The following is an 18,929-nucleotide window of genomic DNA, read 5'->3' on the forward strand; positions in this document are numbered from 1 at the left end:
TTCAGTCAAAAAATAAATTTATTAAATTTTTTTTTTAAAAAAAGGAAAACTGATCTTTTTTCCAACATATGACACATTTGGAATTTGCGCAAAAATCATATATTTCTTAGAAAAGACACAACCAAATCACAAGTTTTTAACTATTATGGAAACTTCAAACATATACAAACTTAAATATGCATGTATCCAACCATTATCCAGGGTCAAAGTCACTTCATTTATACCTCTGTTTCACTGATTCCCATATCCCCACTCTAACCTCTGGATCATTTTGAAACAAAGCTCCAACACTGTGTCATACATCTGCAAAGAGTTCAGTGAGTATTTCTAAAATATAAGAAGAGTTTAAAAAACGTAACTGTCATGCTAATAGCACGTCCAAAAATCTAACACTAATTCCACCACATCGTCAAATATCCAGGCAAATTTCAAAATTCTCTGATATTCTCTGAAAATTCACTGATAGCTACACAATAGTATTTTTTAAAATTAGAAATTAATTGTCACATTTGAAAATAGTATGTAGTGTATAATAACCTATAAGGGAAAAGAATCCAAAAAGTATATATTTATATGGGCTTCTCTGGTGGCTCAGACAATAAAGAATCCACCTGCAAGAGGAGACCTGGGTTCAATCCCTGGGTCCAGAAGTTCCCCTGGAGAAGGGAATGGCTATCCACTCCAATATCCTTGCCTGGAGAAATCCACGGACAGAGGATCCTGGCGGGCTACAGTCCATGGGGTCACAAAAGGTCAGACACAACTGAGTGACTAACACTTTCATATGCATACACACACACACACACACACACACACACATAATTGAATCACTGTGCTTTACACCTAAAACTAACACGATACTGCTATAAATGAACTAACTACAAATTTTAAAAAGGGGAGGGGAAAGGAAAGAAAATAGAAATATTTTAATCAAGTCTAGATTTCTGACTTCTCTCTTAACAAAAATATCTGGCAACACTGAGTGCACACTGCAGAGCATTGAGCAGAAATGATGGAGCCACTTCCCCCTTTAAGCAGGTCTTGAGTGCTCCAGTCACCACACTCCTCAACACCCCTACTGTCTTGCCCACTGCACACTCCACACACCTACATCACTGATCTGGCTTTTGGACACAACTGAGTCTACAATTCTAAATCTAAGCTAATGGAAATTTTGGATGATTGGAACCTCTCCTAGAGCTTTTGGGTAAATGATGTCTTAAGTGGTGGCCACAGCTATGATTAAGCTTTACAGACTTGAGTAAGTCACAGACAGAACAGAAAGGAACAACCCTGAAGACAAATGCTCACATTTGAGGGTCAAACCAGGGACAGAACAGGGAAGATGCAAAATCAACAGACAAGGAAGCCAAGAGAGGGAATGGAGGAGTTATGAGGTACAGATTGATTTGATTAGTTCAAGAATTATTTGGAGAACCAAATTATGTGCTGGGCTTTCCTCTTTGCAAGGTATTCCAAGACCCAGAGATGGGTAATGTTGCTTTTAAAGGAGTTACGCCAAGTCCAACACTACATAAAGCCTTCCCACCTTCCCTATTCGTCAGTTTTGAAATGTGAGAATGCAAGCCCGGTAGGTTAAATTAAAAGTGTAGTCACCGGGGCGACATATTAATGCTCTTAAAATTGAAACGAAAATTAAAATCTAAAATAAGATCTCTTGCATTCACCTATATCTATTAATATATGTTGACTCCTTCTTAGAGAGGCTGGAATGCTTGAGACTCGTTGTAAGAAAATAAAATGGTGTGTGTTTCACAACCAGATACTATTCAAAATTAAAAGAGCTTAATTTTAAGAATGGTGCAAGAAAAGACATATAATTTGCTTGCTATGCACACAGTAGATTAAAAACTAAAAAAGCCAATGAGTGTGAAATATTAAATATTTACTTCTCAGGGTATTTTTGTGCACTCTGATATTAATGGGTAATAATAATTACTGTACCTTATCCAAAACACACCTAGACTGAGAAATTAAATTCCCAGCATATGGAGAGAGATATTGGTCGATGCACATGCTTAATTCCCATTATGTTAACAGAACCAGAGGAAATGCACCTATGGAAAAAAAAGAGATCCCTTCAGAAACTTAATATAATGGGAAATCTGGAAGTATCTTTTCCCCTGGAAGTAGATGAATTAATTCCATTAAAATTTCTTAAAATAAATATGCATACAGACAGAAAAGTTGAGTATGTAAATGATTTCATAGAAAATAACTCACAAAATTGATACTTGTCAGTCTCCTTGAAGATTAAAAATGTGAAGATGGCTTGGGACCCTAGGAGGAAGCTCAGTCAAGGAAATCAGTCATCCATCTGAGACCCCCACCATCACTCACATCTTTAATAGGAGATGTGTTGCCCTTCTGTTCCCTTTTCTATTTGCTAATTCTAATTCCCCATCAAAGAGTTTATCTGACCACAGGAATAGGAAGCCCAGTGGATATCAGAGCCATATCTCCATATCACACATGGAAAAGGTGATCAGCACTGGAGGAGTGGGTAAGGAAATTCACAATCAAGAGGCTGGAGTGCTGGTGCAAGTTCTACACTTTAGCCACTTAGATGACCTTGATCTTGACCTGAGTATTTAAATCCATAAAGAAGGATGTTAATAATCCCTTATCCATTTACTTTACAAAATTGAAAGTCTCCAAAAGAATATGTATATGTGAAGGTAACTGCAAATAAGAGAGCACTCTACAACTGCAAGTGCCTTAAGTAATTTAGTGCTATAGGTTCTGTTTTTCAGAGCTCTGCTTCATTTATTATTATTTGTTTTGTCTTCTGGCCTTTTTTCAAATATCAGAGTCATACACATCAGTATAAACAAATTAGAACAAGATAAGCAGACTAAAGAGGGGATGTTAATCATGCTGTCACCATCCCAAAATAATGCCCATGAATATTATACTTACAGATCGACCTCAGCCAGGGTTATCTCCCCACTCCAGGGGACATCTGGCAATTTCTGGAGACATTTTTGGTTATTCACAATTGAGGAAGAGGTAGATTAGAAGTGCTGCTAATATCTAGTGAGCACTGGCCCTGGAGGCTGCTAAGAATCCTATGGTGCACAGGACAGCTGTCTCCACTAAAGAAGTATTCAACCCCAAATGTCGCTAGAGCCAAGAATGAGAAACCCTGATTTAATTTACATGCAAGTATGTGTATGTAGCTATCATATGCAGCATTAATGCTAAAGGGGCATTCTAAATTTTCATCAAATTAAGCTAGGTGGGATGGCAACCCTAGAATCCTACATTTAGCCAAAGTCTGCTGCTATAACAACATAAGGCTGTAAGTGAAATTTAACACAGAAATCACAAAATATTTCTCCATATATATTTAATGGAGGCAAGGTTTATGATAATATGACACTATTTATTATTTACTCTTCCAACTTCTTCACTAACTGCAAGAAGATGCTGGGCTGATAGATGAAGAGAGACAGGACGGCTTTTGCTCAAGCAGAGTTAGGAGTGATTTCTTGGTATCCTGATGCTGCAATGACGTCACACTGACATCAGACTGGTTACCAAGAGTACACAAGAAATTCAAATTATTATGGCAGCACTGTTAAAGTGAAAACATTATTGGGGGTAATCTTTCTTTTTTTGCTTTTCTTATGAATAAATAGTTATACAGTTAAGGAAATAAGTTTTCTGTTCTAAATTCTCTTTACTAAAAGTAAGTATTACTTTTCATATGGCCAATAAATCAAACATCAAAACATGACCAAAATGAAGTGAATAATTAAGTTAATAGAAATAGAAAGATCTCAAATAGAAAAGAGGTTCTACAATTTCTTCTTAAAGAACATTGTAGAAAAAGATAACAGTTCAATGAGATCATCATGATCAAAATTAGAATTACCATCTTATTTTTCACTTAATATACGACACATCTTTACATATTTATATATATACACACATACATAAACATAGATGTATCCTTTAATAGCACAAAATACTTCATTGTATGAATGTTCATAATTTACTTAACACCTCACTATACATATTTTCAGAGAAGGCGATGGCACCCCACTCCAGTACTCTTGCCTGGAAAATCCCATGGACGGAGGAGGCTGGTAGGCTGCAGTCCATGGGGTCGCGATGAGTCAGACACGAATGAAGCGACTTAGCAGCAGCAGCAGCATACATATTTTAATTTCCAGTCGTGCATTAAACAATGCTAATCTGAACATCTTCATTGTTAAGTCCTTTAGTATATCTTGAATTATGCTGTTAAATTGGTAGAAGATGAATTAGAAGTCAAAGTGTATGGTTCATATAGGCATTTCCCTTCAAGAGATTTTATTGGAAGGCAAAATTCAAGTTCACCTTTATATCTGCTGTTTTACCTTTTCTAACAATGTAACTCTACTTCCAGAAGTCATGCCAACTGCAATTGGTAGTGAGCAGGATTTTTTTCAGTGACACGGACTACTTTATGCAACAGGAGATATCCCACAGCTTGTCCAAAAACTGCCTATATTAAAGTGACTGCCACAGGTTTTGATTCAACTGAGTACTGATCACTGAATTATCATTCAGGTAAAAGTTCACAGAGACAGACCCATAGCAAATCTGATTCAGCCACGAGAGGAGCCCTTATTAGCAATTTGTCATTCCTTCAAACTAACCTCCTAACTTCACCCAACTGTCTACGTGTCAATTTAATTTACACACATAATTAATTTTTTAAATGTTGTCCCCAAGCACCAAGCCTCTTCTTTCTGATGGGTTCTCAGCAAACACTCATGGAGACAAACACTATTCAAAGTTTCTGACCTTGCTTTTGCTGTCCCTATTGTCAAGAATTTTACCTTTATTTTTCTTCTGAGACTTACTCAGCTGAACTAGAAGACACTGGAAGTGGTTTGGCCAACACAATGCAAAACACATAAGGTCCCCAAGGTCCCCCACACGTTGGTGTGAGGAATTAAGAAATAACTACACTGAGGTTTTTAAAAGTCATTACAGTAGACCATGTTTGTCCCTGGGCATATATGCCATTCATACAAAATATTTCTAATTCAGTGGAAAGGCTTCCTCAAATGTGACGAGGGCGCCATACTTCAATAATCTGAACCATGATGTCACGGTGCTGCAGTTCTCCTCTCTGGCCACTAGGGTGTCATTTTCTACTCCAAAGGGGAATTGGCTAGATGAGGCCTCTAGCCTATAATACCTCCCTCCAAGTGTGAATTTATTCTTTCCCGCCTCGCAAGCAATTTTTACTTTTCCAGCTTGGCACATAGAATCTTGCAAGTCTCCCTGGAAGGTGACTCATATTTAAATATGAATGGGGCAGCTGGCTTCTGTTATCTTAAAGGGTTATATTATGTCACTGCACATTTTCAACTGGGGTAAAAACAAACTGTGCTCTTTCCACACATCAATTCCAGTAATATATATATTTGTATAAGATCACAGGGACTTATAAAGTGTCTGAAATTTTTCCAGCTCCAAAAATTAAAACCAATATACTAGGTTTCTTAAGAATTCAGCAACTACTAAAAATATCCCTTTGTTACCTGCCTTGCAGTTTAAGATTATTTCTCTGAAAAAGGATTAATCTCCAAGATATACAAGCAGCTTATGCAATTCAATACCAGAAAAACAAACAACCCAATCAAAAAGTGGGCAGAAGACCTTAACAGACATTTCTCCAAAGAAGACATACAGATGGCTAATAAACACATGAAAAGATGCTCAATATTACTCATTACTAGAGACATGCAAATCAAAACCACAATGAGGTATTATCTCACTCCGGTCAGAATGGCCATCATTAAAAAGTCTACAAACAATAAACGCTAGAGAGTGTACAGAGAAAGGCAACCCTCTTACACTGCTGGTAGAAATGTACGTTGACATAGCAACTATGGAAGACAGTATGGAAATTCTTTAAAAAACAGGGAATAAAATTGCCATATGACCCAACAAACCCACTATTGGGCATATACCCTGAGAAAATCATAATTCAAAGACACATGTACCCCAGAGTTCACTGCAGCACTATTTACAATAGCTAGGACATGGAAGCCACCTAGATGTCCATAGGAAGAAGAATGGATAAGGAAGTTGTGGTACATAATATACAATGGAATATTACTCAGCTATAGAAAGGAATGTATTTGAGACAGCTCTAATGACGGGGATGAACCTGAAGCCTATTATACAGAGTGAAGTCAGTCAGAAAGAGAAAGACAAGTACTGTATATTAATGCATATATATGGAATTTAATAAGATGGTACTGGTACTGATAAACGTATTTGCACTGCAGCAAAGGAGACACAGGCGTAAAGAACAAACTTTTGGACACGGGGGCAAGGAGAGGGTGGGACAAACGGAGAGAGTAGCATGGAAACATATATACTACCATATATAAAATAGATAGCCAGTGGGAATTTGCTGTATGACTCAGGGAACTCAAACTGGTGCTGTGAGACAACCTAGAGGGGTGGGATGGGATGGGAGGTGGGAGGGAAGTCCAAGAGGAAGGGAACATATGTATGCCTCTCGCCGCTTCATGATGATGTACAGCAGAAACCAACACAATATTGTAAAGCAATTATCCTTTGATTAAAAAATAAATAATTTTTTAAAAATTAAAATGATGATGACAATGATGATATTGACAAGAATAAAGACAATAAAGGTTAAATTGTGTTGACATTCACCAACCACTGAGTATTGTGCCAACAGTTTTCCCTCTAGTCTTCACTACACTCCAAAGAAAGAGATATTCAAATGGTTCCCAATTTTCAGATAACAACTTAACGGGAAAAGGTCAGAGCTAGAAAATGGAAGAGGCAGGGTTTGAAAATAGCCAGTTTTAACTTCAAAGCCCATACTCTTAACCATTATGATACACATTCAACCTCATGTCTTAGCGAATAATTTTCTAAGGATCTGGTAAGCAAAGCTTAAATTTTCCTCAGGATGTATTTCCTCTATGATATCTTTCCTTGCCACCCAAGGCTAGGTGAGATGCCCTGAACTTTTCTAAGTAGCATATAGTCAAGGCCTTGTAAGAGCAGGCAGCACATTCTACTTAAAGCACCTGTCACTCCTGTCTCCACAGTGGAGTGAGAGGGTCCTTGTGGACACAAATTTAATCTCTTTTAAGGGCACCCCAGAGAAGGCAATGGCACCCCACTCCAGTATTTGTGCCTGGAAAATCCCATGGACAGAGGAGCCTGGTGGGCTGCAGTCCATGGGGTCGCTGAGGGTCAGGCATGACTGAGCGACTTCACTTTCACTTTTCACTTTCGTGCATTGGAGAAGAAAATGACAATCCACTCCAGTGTTCTTGCCTGGAGAATCCCAGGGACGGGGGAGCCTGGTGGGCTGCTGTCTATGGGGTCACACAGAGTCGGATATGACTGAAGTGACTTAGCAGCAGCAGCAGCAGCAAGGGCACCCAATACCTGGTAGGCACTTGGCATCTGATCAGATAATGAACATAGATGCAAATGACGTCTATCTCCTTTATTATAGAGCAGTCAAGTTGAATTTCAGTCCTTCAGCCCTACATTCCTTTTCTATTTTTCAAATCATTCTCCATGAAACTGACCTCACTGGAAAGTTATCCCCAGACTTGCCTCCTTCTGAAAAATGGTGAGCATTGGAGTCGGAATACCTAGTTAGAATTCTGGGCCATCACTCCCCTGATGGAGATACAAGGTTTAACCCTCTTGTGTCTGTTTCCTCAGCTGTGAAAGGGTTCTGCAACACCTAATTCACACTATAGAGCTGAGAAGTGGATTAAACATAATACTGCAGTAACTGTGATTAGAATAGTGACTGACACAGAACAAAAACTTAGTAAAAGTGAAGTACAGTAGTAATAGCAATAGTATGAATAATTGTAGGTTAATAGAAGTAGTACATTTTGATTGAGTGTAGACTCTAGATTTATTCATCCATTTATTCATTCTTTTATTCCCCACACATTCCAAAACTCCCTATTAATAGAATTAATAGAAGTAGTATTAGCAGTAGAAGTATTCCCTGAAAAAATGAGCATGGGGAATGAAGGATGAAAGATAACCTCAATTTTTAAAAGCTTATATGCTACTTGGAGAAGGCAATGGCACCCCACTCCAGTACTTTTGCCTGGAGAATCCCATGGACGGGGAGCCTGTTGGGCTGTAGTGCACGGGGTCACTAGAGTCGGACACGACTGAGCGACTTCACTTTCACTTTTCACTTTCCTGCATTGGAGAAGGAAATGGCAACCCACTCCAGTGTTCTTGCCTGGAGAATCCCAGGGACAGGGAAGCCTGGTGGGCTGTAGTCTCTGGGGTCTCACAGAGTCGGACATGACTGAAGCGATTTAGCATAGCATAGCATGCTACTTGGTATATGAGCCTGATTTTTTTCATTTACTTGATGACCTGTCCCTTTCACTAGCGTGCAAGAGCCATGACACAACAGATCACGACTACTCTGTCCTTCATTGTCTTCATAACAGCAATAGGGAATTTTGGAATGGTGGAAAAAAAAAAAAAAAGAATGAATAAATGGATGAATAAATCTAGAATCTACACTCTTAACCAAAATGCACCTCTTAATTACCTGAGATGAATGACACTTTTGTATAACAAAACATCACCGGCAATGTTAGAAGCTGGCTGAGAAATTCTGTAAATAATAATAAAACTTATTGAGTACCTACTATATTTGTTGTTCCTATGCTAGGCCTGGTAAAAATCTTGCTAATGCTTCCATCAATCAACAAGGTAGACATTACCTCTGTTTTAGAGATACTCTGTTACCCAGTTATGCAGGATTTGAAGGCAGGTCTTTTTCTGAAGCCTTTTTGCACTTTGGGATCTCCAATCTGCAATAGGAACAAAGGTAGTTGTGTGTTCTGTTCACTCTCAAAGAGTCACATGAGGTTGATGCCAACCAAAACTCAATTAACAGAAGCTTCGTAACTCCACTGACCACACCCAAGAAGAATCTTCCAGAACACCAGATTACTCTAAGTAGCCCATGTGAGCTGAATTTGGTTCCATCCTCTCCCGGTATATTTAACTCAAGAGTTGAAGGGTTGAAACACTCAAGAGTTATGGACCTTCTGCTGTCTGCTTTCTTCAGGGAACAGCTGTACAGGTTTCAATTCTGACTTCTGAGCATGAGCAGTGACTTTTTTCCAACACCTGATGATTAGTTTTAAGTTACTGTAGCTTCATGGCTCTGGCAAATGTTATACCAACCCATGGATTAGTTTATAAATATCAATAAATTCCTGTAAGACCTATTTCTCTGCTAGTAACCAGTGCTGAAGTGCCTTCCCACTTACGCTAAATGCTCCAAATAATGCCATCTGATGAATACAGATAAGAATCAATAAATCCATTCATTTTCTCAACAAATACTCACTGAGTGCCGACTATACATCATAGGTGGTCATTTTTGTAAAAGGCACAAAGTGAAGTCACTCAGTCGTGTCTGACTCTTTGCAACCCTGTGGACTGTAGCCTACCAGGCTTCTCCATCCATGGGATTCTCCAAGCAAGAATACTGGAGTGGGTTACCATTTCCTTCCCCAGGGGATCTTCCCGACCCAGGGATCGAACCCAGGCCTCCTGCATTGGAGGCAGATGCTTTAACCTCTGAGCCACCAGGGAAGCCCCAAAAGGCACAAAGGAGGCACCAAAGAACACTGATGGCAGTCATCGCCATTGCTGTGGGGCTCTCTGCATCTTTCTGTGCACATGGGCAGAATAATGGCCTCCCCAAAATGTCTACATCCAAATCCTCAGAACCTGTGAATATGTTACCTAATCTGAAAAAGGAACTTTGCAGATGTTAAGGACTTTGATATGGTGGTTGAGCTTGAATTACCTGAATGAGCCCAACCTGGTCACATAAGTCCTTAACAAAGCCCTTTCCTGCTAACGTGACAGGCAGAGGAAGATGTGACTATGGAGGAACAGTCAGATGGGTGCAACCTGGCTGCCTCTGATGATGGAAGAAGAGGCCATGAACCAAGGAATCCAGGTGGCCCTTAGAAGCTGGAAAAGACAAGGATACAAATGACCAGCCTCCAGGAAGGAGTGCAGCCCTGCCAGAACCTTCATTTTAGCTCAGTGAGACCTAGAAGGGTAATATTCTAAATGTATATTGTTTGTAATGTGGTACTTTATTACAACAGCAATAGGAAAATAGTACACACAACTTTCAAACAGAAACAGTTCTCCCAGGCTTCCAAGTAGTACAGAAACCAAATTTTTCATTCAGGTTTTTCCGTAACATCTCACAGAAAAATCCAAATGAATTTTTTTGCCAACCCAATATATCAAGGGTAAATATCAACTTTTACACCTAAAAACTGGAAAGTATAAGAATATAATTAAAAATAAAATAAATATTAGTACTGGATACACTTGGTACCAGCTGCAAAAATACCTATTGCACATATCACACTGCAAATCTGCCAAAATCAATACACAACCTTAGTGGATTAAAATGTGCTCCCTCATCAGTTGGGATAGAGGGTCATTCCTGATACGAAGTCAGCAGAACTCCCAACTGCTCACTATAAGGATCTACAACAATCATTTGATTTTCATTTTTTCACTTCAAATATTTTCATTGGTCACATTCACCTGTAAATCTGTTCTTCCAAAAAAAATGTGTTTTCCACTAAGATCATTTCATCCACTGGGAGGGCAAAGGAAAAAAGGATTGGAGTTGTGCCAAACAAGAAAAAAAAATAATTTTCTTGCCATGGAGTATCTTGTTAAAAAGAAACGTCTTTTCCCATGAAATGGATGCTAACACAACACAACAGAATACTAATACAGCCTTTTCATAATATTTTTCCTAAAGATTACTTTCATTTTAAAAATTGCCTTTTCTATTGCCCCCAAGTGATTATTAAAAAGATACATCACTTCTGAAAAAGTGTTATTTTTTTCTTTGCATTTCTGGTTAACTTACATATGCTTTTGTGAAGTTATCCTCAGTCAAAAGGAGAAAAAAAAAACAACAAAACACTTACCAAAGGAAAAGATCCTTTATAGCTAAAAGGAATACTTAGTATGATTTAAAGAAGCATAATAAAGCCCCACATTTTCTCAAGATAACACACATGCATGGCAGGCCCATATTTGTGCTTAACAACTAGGAAAAAAAAGGACTTGTGTTTAATATTTCACAAACAATATATTCATTTTATGTGCATTTAATACATGCAATTTTAAACGCAGGCTTCTAAATATTCACTAGTCACTTCATAATGAAAATTGAGTGCCTCATGCTTTGGGGTCTTGGGGGTGGGGTGATGTATAAATTTTTAAGGAAATATATATCTGCTTTTTCCTCCCACAAGAAAAAGGAGGGTGGATAAAGAAAGCGTTGATGGTGTCAGGGTGTTGAACGGCTGGTGAGCAGGTGCGTGCTCTTGAAGGGGCCTCTGGTGAATTGGAAGCTTTTAAAAGAGATTGATTCTCTTGCTTAACTAGTTATTTCAAACATGCTTTTAAAGGTATTAATTACTTTGTGGAAAAGAGTCTCCATTTGCTTCTAAATTGTTTCTTTGGGTGATTCTTTGCTGGCAAAAATGTCTGGGGTAGAAGTTAACAATCTGTCACCATAATTTTAAGCATAACATTTATATAATATATTTAAATGTTATGCTTAAAATTATATAAAATATACTTGTGTCATTCAAGTAATATTTAAAATATATTTATAATACATTCAAAACATTTAAAATTTTATAAAATATTTGAAATTATTCGTTTTATATGTACAATTAAGGACTATAAAACAACTATATGCATTATTCTATACATACATAAATATATGTAAATACTAAATGGAACATCTCTTAAAAGAACTTCAGTGTTTGTTTTATTCGTGCATGGATGTGTATGTTACAGAATTGTATGAAAACTTCTTAATCTTGTAGAATTTTGTAAATTATGATCAGACACTAATGAGCGTCTTTACTCCCTTTAATACTGGTCCCCAGTGCTACAAAATTGTTTATTCAGGGATTGGTTTCAGTTTGATCTGCTAAAGGTATTTGAATCTGCATCAAAAAAAAGCATCTTTATTTGGCTCCAAATATTTTAAAATACGTTGAAAGTAGTACCACAAGGGTAGACAGTACTATAATTAGGTCTTTGGGACACTAAGCATAATTCTATACTGCCTCGGGTTTTAGCAGCCTGGGGCATCCAGATCTGCAAGAAAAATATTTTTGCAGCCCCTCAGGTACATTATATTCTCCAAGTGCAAAAGGAATACTTTCCAGTGACAAGAGGCCATTTTGCCAATTTGCTGTTCAGAACACAGACTAATGAGTCACAGACAACAGAATAAAGAAACTCAACATTCCTGGCATTAATGAGTTGGGCAAGGATTAGTCATTTTCAATGATCCTTAGTATTACCATAAAGGCAGAAAATAACTCTTAAAAAAAAAAAAACAACCCATAGGCTCCTTGATGTTTGAGCAGCTTTGACCCAGAATCTGCCAAAATATGTAAAAATATATCCCCTATGCCAAGATGTCTATACCTTTTTCCACATAAACATTTTGAAACCAAAAGAGAAGAGTTAAAAACAAAACAGCAATCCTATCAATTATGTTCACTCCTCTTAGATTTTTAATAATATTACAGCAAATCACCATCACTCATCCAGAGTTTGAAAAGCTTCACTGCTAATGTGAAATATAGATAAGTGAAATACCAAAGGAAAAAAATCAACATCAAAAATGCATTTTTCGTTCACCCAAAATACATTTTAAGACACTGAATGAATATCTAATTGTTAAAACTAACACAAAAGACTGAAGCCTTTCTCTCAATGTTCCCAACAGGATAATGTAGTCTAACAGTTTATAAACACAAGTCGGGAATTAAAATTTAAAACTACCCCAGGTCAGAAATGAGACCACTTTATAATTAGAGAAAAAAAACTACTGGTCCCCAGTGGAGATTAAGAAGGAGATGGTTTCTGAAAATGTACATAAGAGGGACAAAAATAAACAACTTCCACAGTCTGGTGGCACAATTCTGTTCCCTTGTGATGGAAACACAAAAAGGAGTCTCTAACAAGCTCCAAAAATATGTGGATGTGTATTTTAAGGAAAATTTAGCTTTCCAGACAACTACGTGCTTCTGCTGGAAATAATGAACTAACATAAAAATGATATAAGACTGTGTGTTAAAAGGACATTTAAGTGAAACAGGTTGAAGAGCTTCATAAATTTACCAAAGATTAAATTAAAGCTGGATGTGTAAGATATAGTGATAAAACAATTTGGGGCGGTTCCTTCTTGAAGCAAGGATGGTTTGGGCTTTCAGGAAGCAGGCTTGCATAATTAATCAGGGGTAGGACCAGCCTAGGCTCCAAAATAGGAGTCCCAGGCAGCCCCTTGCAATACAGACACGCTCAAAACTCATTATGTTGGATACGCCTTGTTCTTGACCTGAATGCAATAGAAATTCTTCCTTGGGGTGCATGATATACATGAAAAAGTACAACTTCTTTTTAAAACACCATTAGAATACTTTATTGTGTGTGGACATACACTCCTGTTACTCCTAAATGCTATTCTATTGAGTACAGTTTATATTCACTGGCAAAGCGAAATCTCCAGGGATGCCAGAGAGGGGAATGCAATTTCTAGTAATAACAGCTCACAACAGTGAATACTATCCACTTATCCCCACAATTTCCAGCTATTTTGGACTCCTTTCTGAATTAACCTTTCATATCAAAAGGAGCAATTCTGCACACAAGAGACTCCGGTACAATTTCATGCATAATTTATTCACTCAGTTCAACATTAAACGCACAGTCCTTGACTTTGTCAAGGTGGATTCTGTTGGCAGACTTCACAAGCAGCAAAACAGGAGAAATGAGATCTACAACTCAACCTCTTCACCTATTCTGTCTGGTGAGAGATTGGGGCTGGGGGCAGAGGAAAGAGAAAAAGAAGGCAAGATTGTAATACATGCGTTGTCATCCACAGAATCACTTGCAAGAACCCTGTATTTGCACATCAGTCACCTCTCAAAGGTATTTCTTAAGTCCAGAAAAACTGAAACAAGTTTGAATTCTCTTTCACCCACAGAAGTCTAGGGCCATTTGTTATCTTCCTGATGATTCCACCATTCACGGGAAACAATATTTTTATCCTGAGTTACCTAGTAGGTGCTGTTGGAAGAAATGACTCAAAGCTGTTGTTCAAACAGATCCACACATGGGCTTGAGGGCATATTAGAACAGCTCGTTTTAGAAATTTAAAGAACACGACTTTCTGATGAGATCCCAAATCCCCGATTTGCACTCCCAAATTGGTCTTCAAGAACGCAGACATTCATTTTCTCTCTTAAACTACCCATTTGAACCCTCAAATGAGGGATGTGTGCAACCAGTTGTAAAAACCAAATCTTGTCCGGATTAAAACCCACTGACTGCTCTATTTCCCACTCTCACGGATGACAAGCTGTTTTGTTCATGCTGTAACAGAGGGTTTCCTCTGTCAATGATTACAGTATCAGGACTTAATACATACCAGCAACTTCACTGTCATTATAGAATTTATTCCAAGGAACATCACCACAGAGATGGTGTTATTAATATCCACGAGTCGCAGATACAGAAACTGAGGCTCAGAGATTTCTTAACAACTAGGCAAACCACCTCCCTTGCAGGCCTCACTCAGACTTGAAAGGCAACTCTAAAACTAAAGGAATAATTAAATTTAACACTGATTTCCCCAAATACACTAAGCAAAGTGAACTGCTCCCTAACTTTAGCACTTGCCCTTTAAAACCTGACCTCCCAGTAACCATGGCCCACTTTCCAAGCTTGTGGAAAATACGAGGCCTAGGAGTATACATGGAGACGCCTTTGGAAATGCCAGAAAATGCTGGAAATTTTCATGTAAGACACTTGGCAAAAGTCTTAAATTCAACTTTCTTAGCCAGCTGCCCCCACAGGCTACTTAGAAGAAGCCCAAAGCATATAAATTGGAGCCTTACCAAAACTGAACCTTACTTTTATAATTTGCCTTTAAGTTTATTGCGAGACCATGAAAATTAAATACCTCTGGTACCGTCAAAGTAGCTCGCTGAGAGTTTTAGCCGTCTTTCTCGGTTACTATTCAGCTGCCTTTTTTTTAGTGTCTCAAGATAGTTTCTGGATTGGGACCAAATCATTGAAATCTGTGAAAAATGGGAGAGGCAGCAGGTTTTCGGTTTATGACCTTTTGCACCCCCTGAGATGTTTGCGGACTTGCATCCCACGGAAGACGCACCAAAGTGGAGGTGAGAAGTGCCGTCTTGCTGTGCATCATTGCCCCGCCTCCCCGCGCCACGCGTGCCATTTGAGATGATTGGCAGGTGGGTGGGACTAGGCGGAGCCACGCCCAGCATGTTCCTTTTGATTCTAGAAGCCACCGAGCGAGAGTGAGTAGCTGGAGTCCCAGAGATTCCCATGGCTCATCACCCTTGCTGTGCATCCGCAAGGAAAGGAAGTTTCCTTGTACTCCGATCCCTGAAACAGGACCTCAAGCTTCCACGACAACCAAGCCTCAGAGCTTCTAGAATTCGATTTATCAGAAGCCACACAGAGCCTTGTTTCCTGTAGACACTCGGAAGAATGTCTGCTCCTTTGTCCTCCAGCCTGGTGACCTGAGGCTCTTATCTTAACCCTTCTGCACCTTGGTTTCCACATTAGAAAACCAGGGAAATGATACCTACTTTAAAGAACTGTTGTGAGAATTTAACCTAAAAAAGATTTTAAGTTGCTTAACCCACTGCCTGGCACAAGAGTTCAGTATTCACGGGTGACTTTTAGTTGCTCTCCATGCATGATTTCACTTTTAATTTTAACCTTCAGGACACATCTGGGAGGTAGTTATTGTAATATTTGTCATACAGATATAGACTCAGAAGCCAGAAGTTACATGTGTCAATGTTGCTTAGCAGGTAAGTTGGCAGCTGGAATTTGACCATGTGTTAGGCTGGCCAAAAAGGCCATTCAGGTTTTTCATATTGTCTAACTGGAAAAATCTGAAAGACCTTTTTGGTCAACCCAGTATATCTCTTTGATTTCAAGCCCCCAAAAGTTGAAATCACCAGATTATGGTGCCACGTTAATAAATATTGCCAAAAGGAGCTTTGCAAGAACTGACAAAGTACTGTGGAAGGATTTATAAAGGGCCATAAATTTAACTTGCAACTAAATAAATGTTATTCACTACTCTTTATTCTTGCATCATTTTTCCAAGTACCCCATAAAAGGAATGTCCAAAAACAGGCTCCCTGAAGGAGACTGGTGCTTCACCAAGATCCTGTTTCTCAGCTGGTGCATGTAGCCACCAGCTGCTGAGAAGACCACTGCAAAGGGCTATTTTGTGATCTCTGTAAAAAGAATTGCCCTTGGCAGATGAAAGCTACCTCTCTTGAGAAAGAGACTTCCAGAAGGTGTTTCAGTCAGGATTCTCTACAGAAATAGAACAAATAGAATGTGTGTATGGAAGAAATTTGGGCTTCCACGGTGGCTCAGACATTTAAGAATCTGCCAGTAATGTGGAAGACCTGGGTTCAATCCCTGGGTTGGGAAGATCCCCTGGAGGAGGGCATGGCAACCCACTCCAGGATTCTTTCCTGGAGAATCCTCATGGACAGAGGAGCCTGGCAACTTACAGTCCATGGGGTCGCAAAGAGTCGGACACGACTGAGCGACTAAGCACACACAGCATGGAAGAAATTCATTATAAGGCACTGACTCGTGCTTTTATAGAGTTGGCAAGTCCAAATCTGGAGTGTGAGCTGGCAGGCTGGAGACCCTGGAGAGTTGATGGTGCATGTGAAGTTCAAAGGCGGTCTGCAGGAGAATTCCCTCTCACTTGAGAGGCCAGTCTTTCTGTTGTACTCAGGCCCTCAACTGACTGGACAAGGACCACGCACTGTGTTATGGATGGCAATCTGCTTTACTCAGAATTCAGAAATGTAAGTATTAACCTCATCCCAAAACGTTCTTGACTTGTACAATTAACCATTGCAGGAGGTTAGCCAGGCCCTCCACTTTCAGATGGCCAATGACTGATACAGGATTCAAAGGGTCCAAGCAGGACATCTTTATGGACCAGATTGAGGCTAGATTTTACATAAGATTATACTGTTGCTTGGATTTTCCCTTTCTCTATTTAGCTTCCATCTCTCTCTCACAGGCTTGTCAAAAGAAGCTGGCCCTCAATAATCAATCACATACAACATAACCACATCCTTGTCTCAGGCTTTGCTTTGTGGGAAACCATCCCAAGACAATCGCTATTAGCCTCTGACTTGCTCCTGAATCACTCCACGCTTTTTCGGTTTTTCTTGCCTCCTCTATTTGTATTGTCTCACCCATGTGTTCTCCTATTATGAATTGTGCTATTCTGACTCCAGCTTCACCTGTCGGACAGATTGCCCCAAACTCACTCTGCCCCTTCACAAAATTTTCATCTGAGGGTCGGGCTCCATGAGTCCAAACTGAAAACCAGTTCTCTAAGGAAATTTAATTTACTTATAAATTTCCATCACAGGTTTTTGGTACTAACTGGAACTGCGTCCATAATGAATGACAGTTACCTGGGCCCTCTTTCTACGGCTGTATTTGAGGTCCGAGATTCCAGAAAGCCTTTTGGCATGAACTACCTTATGCTAAGGTCTCTAAAAATTTTTTACACTCCTCTTGATTGAGGTTAACAAGAAATTACCACAAATAAGAAGCCTACCAAAATCCCTGTAGATGGTGATTGCAGCCATGACATTAACAGACGCTTACTCCTTGGAAGGAAAGTTATGACCAACCTAGATAGCATATTCAAAAGCAGAGACATTACTTTGCCAACAAAGGTTCATCTAGTCAAGACTATGGTTTTTCCTGTGGTCATGTATGGATGTGAGAGTTGGACTGTGAAGAAGGCTGAGCGCTGAAGAATTGATGCTTTTGAAGTGTGGTGTTGGAGAAGACTCTTGAGAGTCCCTTGGACTGCAAGGAGATCCAACCAGTCCATTCTAAAGGAGATCAGTCCTGGGTGTTCTTTGGAAGGACTGATGCTAAAGCTGAAACTCCAATACTTTGGCCACCTGATGCGTGGGAGTTGATTCATTTGAAAAGACCCTGATGCTGGGAGAGACTGGGGCAGGAGGAGAAGCGGATGACAGAGGATGAGATGGTTGGATGGCATCACCGACTAGATGGACATGAGTTTGAGTGAACTCCAGGAGTTGGTGATGGACAGGGAGGCCTGGCATGCTGCAATTCATGGGGTTGCAAAGAGTCGGACACGACTGAGTAACTGAACGGAACCATATATCCATGATATATTGCCAGTCCATAGAAAATTGTATTAGTATTTTAAACTGGCTAGCTCATATCCACTGACCTTTTTTTCTCAACTGTAGTAACTCTCAAAACAGAGTGTCAGGTTCATAGTATCAAACATCTTAATATGATATTCCAATCCCTCCAATCTATTACCTGACAAACCATCCTTCCACATCAAGATGGACTCATCTGGGCTGCTACAACAAAAATAACATAGGTTGAATGGCTTAAATATCATTTATTTCTCTTATTTCTCGAGCTGAGAAGTCCAAGATCAAGGCATCAGCAGATTCAGTGTCTGGTGAGGACCAGTTTCTGGTTCATAAGCAGGTATTTTGTTATGTTCTCACATGGCAGAAGGGCTAGACGGTTCTCTGGGGTCTCTTTTATAAGGGCATTAATACTATTCATAAGAGCTCCCCCCACAGGACCTGATCATCTCCCAAAGACCCTACTTTTAAGCACCATCACATTGGGGCTTAGTTTTCAACATATTAAGGCATCATCATCTACCTGATCTAGCAAGCTAAAAAGCTGGATGG

General features: G+C 39.2%; 1 long non-coding RNA gene across 1 annotated transcript in view; it reads right to left on the bottom strand.

Moving 5' to 3' along the window:
• The window catches only part of LOC147348254 (uncharacterized), a 37,911-nt gene continuing 18,982 nt past the window's right edge, over nucleotides 1-18,929 (bottom strand). Inside the window, exons 2-3 of the long non-coding RNA XR_015151299.1 lie at nucleotides 8,787-8,876; nucleotides 1-4,266 (exon numbers count right to left, since the gene is read on the bottom strand). This is a non-coding gene — a long non-coding RNA (uncharacterized LOC147348254). The remainder of the gene's footprint in view (nucleotides 4,267-8,786; nucleotides 8,877-18,929) is intronic.

This window comes from Bos grunniens, chromosome 22 (assembly GCF_055505025.1).
Source record: "Bos grunniens cultivar Pamir isolate PY7600 chromosome 22, Bosgru_T2T1.0, whole genome shotgun sequence".
In the NCBI taxonomy this organism is placed as follows: Eukaryota; Metazoa; Chordata; class Mammalia; order Artiodactyla; family Bovidae; genus Bos; species Bos grunniens.